Raw genomic sequence first — 9,419 nt, forward strand, 5'->3', positions numbered from 1 at the left:
AGAGAGATTCTGATCACTGAGGCAGCTATCGGGGAGCCATTGCTTTGCCAACCCCGTACTGGTGACTCATGCGCCTGTCAGTAGGCAGAGGTAGCTATCCACTGCATGACCTTCGATTATGAGGTGCTAAAGCGCGTGATTACCACACCTGACGCCCCTTAGGTGATGGATTCTGGGAACAAGAAGCCCAAGGGGATGCTTTTCACTTACCTGTCGAGAGAGGCCAAGACTTGGCAGCATATATTCGCCCATTATGTCTTGCCCACCACTCACTTTTCAGAGATTCCGATGGATATGCTGGTTCTGATTGGGTGTGTGATGGAGGGGAAGGAGGTAGACTTCGCCCGGCTGATTAGACAGAGTATGTGGCGCGCTCACATTCGTAGTCTACTGCCATTTTCTACACTGGTTACTAGCATGATTGAGCTAGCTGATGTCCCGTGGGAGGACGATGATGTGACACCACCACCCCCAGATGATGATGACAAGGAGGTTATTATTCCATGGGGTGGGTGGGTGCACGAGAAGCCTCCACCCAGACGTCGCTCTCGAGCCAGAGTAGTGGTGGAGGCAGCTCAGCCCTCATCATCAGCAGCAGCAGCAGGACCCGCCTCATCTTCGGTGGCTGCAGCATCCTTACCACCACCACCTGCACCTGAGCCGACTTACCTGTTGGTACAGCACCTGTTTCACTTCATGGAGCGCAGCGAGCATCGTATCATGCGACGTCTCGACCGCATAGATCAGGTGTTGGTCTCACAGGGTATTGAGCTACCTCCATGATGCGCATAAACTAGTTATGCTACGATTTAGGAAATTGCACGATCGGCAAAATTCCTTCCGGCAAGTGCACCGGTTATCGTCAAGTAAAAACTCACAATAGAGTGAGGTCGAATCCCACAAGGATTGGTTGAGTGAGCAATTCGGATTAGAAGTGTGTTCTAGTTGAGCGGAATCAAGATTTAGATGAGAATTGCGGAATGTAAAATTGGCGGGAAAAGTAAATGACAAGAAATTGAAATGGCGGAATCTTAAATTGCATGAATTAAAGAGCAGAAGCTAAATTGCTGAAATTAAAAGGGAATGGGGGTGATTGCAAGAATTGAGTTGCAGAATGTAAAGAGAAATTGGAAATCAGAAATGGGAAATTCATTGGGTGTTAGGAGATATTGAGATCTCCGAATCAAAACATGTATATCTCTTCCTCAACCAATGCGTTCATTAAATTTTGCTTGGCAATCTTATATGATTGGATCCCAATCCCTTGGCTCACCAATTCTCTCTAAAAACAAACAAATTCCCAATCCCTTGGTTTAAATGTTCATAAGAAGAGATGATGCTCGATCACTGATTATACCACACAGTTTCATGAACCACAATTTGGTAGGATTACATGTCACAATATCCATCCAAACCCCAATCCAATTCACTGTGAGAAAGCTTCTCTAGCATGAATCCTCCATTCCTTTCCCAAGGTTCCGAAGGATTCCAATTATGGGTAGTTTCTTTCCCAAGACAACTACCCAATGGAATTAGAACGAGAAGCTTTCTAACAAAATTCAAGAGAAAAGATTGAAGAAGAAGATAAACTATTATTGATTCATTGAATTACAATAGAGCTCCCTAACCCAATGAAAGGGGTTTAGTGAGTCATAGCTCTGAATTCAACTACAAAGATATGAAAACTAGCTAAAAAATGAAAAGGTCCCAGTTCCCTCTAACTTAAATTCTATCCTATTTATACACTTTCTATATTGAGCTTCTGTTGTGTTTCTTGGGCTTTGAGGCCTCTCCCTGCTTTCCTTTTGCCTTGGGTTTATGATCCATAATCTTGATGAGGCTGTTGATCCAAATTCTGTAACATTCATTGAGCCAACTTAGTGATAATCAAATAATGACACATGACTCAATAAATTGAAATTTCAAACTCATCAATCCTTCAGGCCCAATCCCATAAACCATGATATTCAATTGGGTTTCATACCAGAGTAAGTTTAAGTTAATGTTTGTGCTCAAAGACTAACTTAACCCGCAATATTTTTGGCCCAGAAACCTTTTCCAAGAGTGGCGTTTAAGTTGCAGTTTAAGCTTAAACTGCAGCTTAAACGCCAGACACTTCCAGTGAGGCCTTTTGTAGAAGCACGTTTAAGCTTCGGTTTAAGGTTAAACTGAAGCTTAAACGTGGAAATGGAAGAAGGTAGCCCTGGAGAGTCTTGTAGTCGAACACGTTTAAGCTTCAGTTTAAGGTTAAACTGAAGCTTAAACGTGGATATAGGAAGGGCAGCCCTGGAGGTCGAACACGTTTAACCTCCAGTTTAAGGTTAAACTGGAGGTTAAACGTGGAAGCTTAGAAGGGTAGCCCTGGAGGTGTCGAACACGTTTAAGCTCCAGTTTGAGGTCAAACTGGAGCTTAAACGTGGAAATGGAGAGAGCAACCCTGGAGGAGAAAACTTGGTCGAACACGTTTAAGCTCCAGTTTGAGGTCAAACTGGAGCTTAAACGTGGAAATGGCTCCCTGGTGCTTTTCCTATTCTGGCGTTTAACCTCCAGTTTAAGGTTAAACTGGAGGTTAAACGTGGAACTCTTTCCTGAGTGGTATTCTCATTCTGGCGTTTAACCTCCAGTTTAAGGTTAAACTGGAGGTTAAACTTCAATTCCAGCATTTCTTAGCCTCAATGATTCTGGCGTTTAAGCTCCAGTTTAGGCTTAAACTGGAACTTAAACTCCACATGTGATATTCAAGCTTCCTTTATTGATTTTGTTGCTTCCTTGCTTAGCCTCTTCTTCCCTGAAATCATCCAAACAATTGCATCAAAGTCTTGCAAAATTTCATGAGAAATCTTCCATTCATAGCATTCAAGTAATATAACTAAAACTCATGGAATTTGCATCAAAATCATACTGTTTGGATGGTTCATTGCTTTGTTATTCATTTAACCATTCTTGGTTACTTAAAGCTCAAGAAAATGCATAAAACTACTAAAACTAACAGAAAAATGCTAGTGAAACTAGCCTAAGATGCCTTGGCATCACAACACCAAACTTAATACTTGCTTGTCCCTAAGCAAGTCCTGAGTTATTTGAGAAGAAAGTATGAAACAGAAAGCAATTACATTGGCTATATTAGCAAGCATTTGAAGTTCATCAGAAGGGTTTTATGCAGAAAGTTGCAGCATCACTTTTTCATACTTATCAGGTAAGATTATCACTTTTTCATTGCATCCATCAAACACTGCTATGGCCTCTTGTTATTCTTATGTCTTTGGCACTTTTCTCTTCTTTGTTTTTCTTTTCTTTTTCTTAGAGCTCCTTTGCTCCTTGTTTGCTTAGTGTCATGTGTTGCACAAGCCTTTGGCATTTTCTTTTTCTTATCAGTGCACTACACATATCCACTTTAGGCATTTTAGTTCACATTTCTTCTTGAGACATTGGTGCCCAGCACCTCTTTGTGTGACTAAATGTTTTGTATTTAGGTTGCTCTTGATAATGGACTTTTGGTTGATAATCCCGGGTTAGTTAACCCAAGTTACCAAGTGTTGAAACACTCCTCAGAACCTATTCATCCAAGCATATCCTTAATACATAAACACCACAGGCATTTGTCTCAGAAGTTCAAACCATTGGTGCCTAGCTTATTTTCTCAATTTTTTTGCTTTTTGGTTGCTTTTTTTCAGTGGCTTTTTCTTCTTCTTTTTCTTTCTTTTTCATGACCAAAGACATTTATTCATCAAGATCCATAGACAGTTTTCAATTTCTACATAAAAAATGATAATTCTACACTCTATTTCCAGTGATCTGACTTAAACAATCAAGCATGCATACCACCACTTAATTCTACTTGATTTGTCACTAATTGAGCCAAGTCACTTTTGTTCAAACTTTTCTTTTATTTTTGGAAACAGAACAAGCATGGCAAGCATTTGTTTAAGAAGGTGAAGTTATATCCAAACATCTAGGCATTCACTTTATTCAAAGCAATAAACAGACACACATACTAGAAACTTCACATTAAAACTTAAATGACTCATAATGAAAGAAAGCTCATAAAGACAATTCACCAATTATCATTTGATTATTAAGGAACGAGACCACCTCTTATTTATTGCTTGGTTCTTCTTAATTCTTAGGATCCTGCTTCTTCTTGCTTCCTGCCTCTTTTTGACCACTTGTGCTTCCTTTGTCTTTTCTCATGAGCTTTTTCCAGAATCCAGCTTTTTTCATTGTTTCTTCCACTCCTTTTTCAAGGATCATTGCCTTGTTTATTTCTCCTTCTTTCCTTCCTTTGAAATACTCATCAAAAGCTGGGAATGCTGGGTCCATCTTGTGTAGATGTTCCCCTATGTAGTTAAGCTTGATTTGCGAACTGATGTTGTAATCAGCTTGGACTGAGTATCTTGCATTCTGTAAAGTGGTGGCTTCCTTGATTTCCAAGACATTGGCATCTTGGTGTTGGCATATGTGGCTAAAGGATTCCTGTAAGTGTAAATTCTGTTCCCTTTGCAGATCTAAGAATCTTGATTCAAAGTTCCTTTGCATATCCATCATTTTTAGGTGAAAGTCCTCTTGTCTCTCCTGAGACCTCATGTATTGTTGAGACATTCCTTCCATGATTTCCTGCATTCTGCTCATATCCATGGGGTCTCTAGGAGTTCGTTGTCTTCTTTTTGGAATTGCTTGCTCTTCTTGCTCTTCTTCTCTATCTTCTCCTTCCTGTCCTTCTTGTTCAGCTTCTTGCTCTTCTTCCACTTGTTGCCCTTCTTCATTTCTTCTTTTTGTATGTCTTGGAGGAGTTGGGCCAAGAGTCATTCTGTACGCAGTTATGGCCAATCCCGGATATAGCCAATTAGGTCTTTCATCTTCAAGTGGTACTTGGGCATCGATGCATAGTCTAATGATGGTGCTAGGGAAGTGGAGCCAGGATTCAGGGTCACTTTTCTCACTAAACTCTTGTATCTGTTCAACAATGAGTTTATGAACTTTGATCTCCCCTCCCACCATAATGCAATGAAGCAAGATGGCTCTTTTAGGGACTATTTCTGAAGAGTTTGCAGTGGGTAGGATGGATCTCCTAACTATTGCATACCACCCTTTAGCTTCAGGTGTTAGGTCTCCCCTTCTCAAGACTCTTGGAGCCCCTCTTGTTTTTCTCACCCATTCAGCTCTGATGGCACAAAGGTCTTCAGCAATAGTTGTATAGTCAGGTTCTCCTATCATCCTTTCTTCATAACTTGCTTGGCTGAAATGTATGTTTTTCAGGCCAAGAGTTTTCATGATTGCTTTGGGACTGAAGTCAACTTCCACCCCTCTCACATAGCTTTTGTATGTGAGTTTCTTGGTTGGATCCTCCCTTACTGCATTTGCATAAAACTCTTTCACCAGGTTGATGTTGATTTTAGTGATTGGCTTAGTCAGGAGCTCCCACTTCCTCTTTTTGATCTTTTCCCAAACACCTGGGAACTCATCCTTTTCAAGGTCAAAGGGAACCTCAGCTAGTACCGTTTTAGGTCTCATCCATTCGGCTTGAATCTCATGGAAAACTGATCTGTATCTCCATGCATCGAATTCCCTGTTTTCCTCCATTGGCTGCTTGTCTTTTCTTCTTTTGTGGCTAGATGAAGCTGCCATTGGTTCTTTAGTTTTGGTAAGTGACAAGCTAAAGTTGACAAGGTGAAGCAAGAAGTGTTGTTGGAAGTGTGGGGAGGTTGTTTTCGGCAAGAGATAGTTTATGCTATGATGAAGGAAATGTGCATGAAGGAGATTTGGTGGTGTTGAACTCGTTCCCCAAGTGGTTCTTTATAGTGCCCGTAAGTGCAAAATGGACGGCTAGGGTGATTTGTGAAGGGTGGCTTGATGGTAAATATATGAATTAGGGAGAAGGACGAATTGCTTTTCATTTTCTTGGAAGTATTCTGGGTGCATTAGGTTGTACATGTAGCTATCTTTTCTTGCAGAACTTCCTTTTCCCATGTGTTAGTTTCAAAGACTTGTGAATTTTCTTTTTGACCAAGCACCGTACCTCCCTTTGTCTTTTTCCTCCATTTTTGTCTTTTCTTTTGTACCTGCACAAACAAACAAGTTTGCTATCATTTTTAGGTCCATGTGAATGATGAATAGTACTTGCACATGTAAATCAATGATTGACTTCATGAGCTTATAGCCGTGACTTTTGTATATATGCACACTTATTATTGGACACCAAACTTAGTGTTTGGTAAAGTCTCCTAATGACATGAAATCCATATTGGTTGTCCTTAATGAATGTGCATAATTCTAATAAATCATAGTCACTTTGGCTCTTTGATTCTAAACAAAGTTACTACCCTAAGTAATTGAAACCAAAGTATTAAAACATGCGAATGGTATACTTGTCATGAATTTTGAAATCCAGAGGAACTTCTTGCTTTTCATAAACTGTGTTCAAAAGGAACACCAAACTTAATGTTTGGTCGTGCACCTTGAATGAAAGATGGAATTCAATTTGAGTAAGATTTGGGAGTGCCTTCAGGCACACCAAACTTAGAGACCAATTGTAATTTACATGCAAAGTTTAGTGCACTTTATCAATAGTTGTCCTGAGGATTCAAGTTCATGCATAAGAAACCATGCTTTATTAGATGTAAGCAAAGCACTAAAGATTAAGGATACTAAAAACATGGGTTGCCTCCCATGAAGCGCTTCTTTAACGTCACTAGCTTGACGGTTGTCCCTTGTTAGGGTGGATTGTAGTGCTTGACGTCTTCTCCTCTCACTATGCAAACGTCCCCACTTGATTCCTTCATGACCTCTAAATGTTCCATAGAAAGAACTTTCCTGATTGTGAACACTTGAGGGCGCTGGGAAGGAATTGTTTTGAGGCCAGGTGGGATTGGCAGATAATGACTTGATATCACTTTATCTCCCGGAGAGAAACCTTCAGTGGGAATTTTCTTGTTTCTCCACCCTCTTGGCAATTTCTTTACAATTCTTCCCTTTCTCTTGAAGCTTTCTTCATTGACCCTTATGCCGGGAGGATCCTTCTGATCTGTTTCTATTGATTCTTGTGGCTTTAACTCTTGCAATTCTTGTTTGCTTTCCAAGGACTGTTTCAGAGTTTCAGCTGCCGGATTGCTTTCCTCCAAACACAGATGGCTACTCTCATCCTTAGGCTTTTCATGTTCTGGTTCAGGCTCAGATGCAGGTTTGAAAACATTGAAAATGAGCTGTTCATCATGTATTCTCAAAATTAGCTCTCCTTGTTTTACATCTATGAGTGCTCTAGCAGTGGCTAGAAATGGCCTCCCCAGAATGATGGGGTGTAGGTAGCTTTCCTCCATGTCCAAAATGACAAAGTCTGTGGGGAAAAAATAATTTCCCACTTTCACCAGCACATTCTCAACTACCCCTTCAGCTTGCTTCTGAGTTTTGTCAGCCAGTTGTATGATTACATCAGTGGATCTCACCTCATTCAGTTGTAGCCTCTTCATAAGAGTTAGAGGCATCACATTTATGCTAGCTCCTAGATCACAGAATCCTCTGTCAATTTTTGTTTCTCCTATGATGCAAGGAATATGAAAACTTCCTGGGTCTGTTTTCTTAGAGACTGTGTCCTTCTTGATGAGAGCACTGCATTCTTTGTTCATTGTTACAGTTTGTCCTCCCTTCAAAACTCTTTTCTTGCTCAGCAATTCCTTTAAATACTTGATATGTGTAGGCATCTGCTGGAGAATCTCAAGAAAGGGAATATTGATATGGAGAGACTTAAATGTCTCTAAAAACCTTGAATAGGTTTTCCCTTTTTCACTTCCTCCTAACCTCTGAGGAAATGGTGCTTTTGGTTGGTATATTTCCAGCATGCCTTTTTGCAGTTCCTTGGCTTGCTCAGTTTCACTTTCCTGCTTAGCTTCCTCCACACCTTCCTTCAAGATTTCTGGCTCCTGTTTTGAGGGTCTGATTCCTTCTTCTTCTGAGATTTCCTTCAATATGGTGATGGCCTTGCATTCTTCCCATCTCACTCTCTTTTGTTCCCCTTTAGGATTCTTTTCTGTGTCACTAGGGAACACTGCAGTTGATTTGGGGGCCTGTTGAGATAGCTCTCCTACTTGAGACTCCATCCTCTTGAGTTTTTCACCATGGTTCCTTAAGGTAGCTCTCACATCATCCCTGAAGCTTTTCAATTCGGTTATGTCTTGACTCATGGTTGCCATCATTCCTTCTATCCGGTTTAATTGATCTTGAAATTGTTGGTTCGGATTAGGTTGGGTAGGTTGATTATTTTGGCCATGATATGGTGGTTGTGAGTAAGTGTTTTGTGTGGTTTGGTATGATCTTTGGTTGGAATTTTGGTATGTGGAATTGTTATGTTGGTTGTGGTTGTAAGGTTTGTGGTTTTGTGGTTGGGTTTGTTGGTTCCCCCACCCAAAGTTTGGGTGATTTTTCCATCCTGGGTTGTAAGTGTTGGAATGTGGATCATATGATTGTCTTTGTTGGTTTCCCACATAGTTGGCCTCTTCCCAATCACCTCCTTCAATGCTTACTTCCTCTTGATCTTGTGTGTGTATTGCAGCCACTTGCTTTGTTTCTAATTTCTTGGTGAGCTCTGCTAGTTGCTTGGCAAACACCTTGTTTTGGGCTAGAATTGTATCAACATGGTTCAGCTCCATGACTCCCTTAGTGTTGTGCCTCTCTGATGCATAGTAGTACTCATTCTCAGCCACTGTCTCAATCACTTCAATGGCTTCTTCCACAGTCTTTTTCCTGTTCAATGAACCTCCTGATGAATGGTCTACAGCCTTCCTTGATTCATAAGAGAGTCCATCATAGAAAATATGCAATTGCACCCAATCATGGAACATGTCTGGTGGGCATTTCCTTGTCAAATCCTTGAATCTCTCCCATGCCTCGTAGAGAGTTTCACCATCTTGTTGTCTAAAAGTTTGAACCTCAGCTCGAAGCCTATTGACCTTTTGTGGGGGGTAGAAACGTGCCAGAAACTTGCTTTCCACCTCATCCCATGTTGTTAGACTCCCCCTTGGGAATGATTCCAGCCACTTAGCTGCTTTGTCCCTAAGTGAAAATGGGAACAAAAGCAGTTTATAGGCATCTTCCTGGACTCCATTGGACTTCACAGTGTCACAAATTCTCAGGAATTTTGTGAGATGTTGGTTGGGATCTTCATTAGCACTCCCACCAAATGAACAATGATTCTCCACAAGTGATATTAGCTGTGGTTTGAGCTCAAAATTGTTGGCCTGAATGGGTGGTTTCTGAATGCTGCTACCACAATTCCCAGAGGTTGGGTTTATGTATGAACTAAGAACCCTCCTCTCAGGAATGGCATTGTTTCCATCAGCTCTCTCATGGTTGTGAACTTCTCTATCCATGTTGAGATCTAGAGCTTCCTCAAAATTGTCCTCAGATTCTCCTTCAGATTCTTCTTCTCC

At 40.9% G+C, this 9,419-nt stretch overlaps 1 non-coding gene across 1 annotated transcript; it reads left to right on the forward strand.

Annotated features, from left to right (window-relative positions):
• The first annotated feature begins 8,829 nt into the window (after positions 1-8,829).
• LOC112725999 (small nucleolar RNA R71) lies at positions 8,830-8,933 on the forward strand. Its single transcript, XR_003165073.1, has one exon. It is a non-coding gene; the product is annotated as a small nucleolar RNA R71 (small nucleolar RNA).
• Positions 8,934-9,419: the final 486 nt, after the last annotated feature.

Source organism: Arachis hypogaea, chromosome 11 (genome assembly GCF_003086295.3).
Source record: "Arachis hypogaea cultivar Tifrunner chromosome 11, arahy.Tifrunner.gnm2.J5K5, whole genome shotgun sequence".
NCBI lineage: Eukaryota > Viridiplantae > Streptophyta > Magnoliopsida > Fabales > Fabaceae > Arachis > Arachis hypogaea.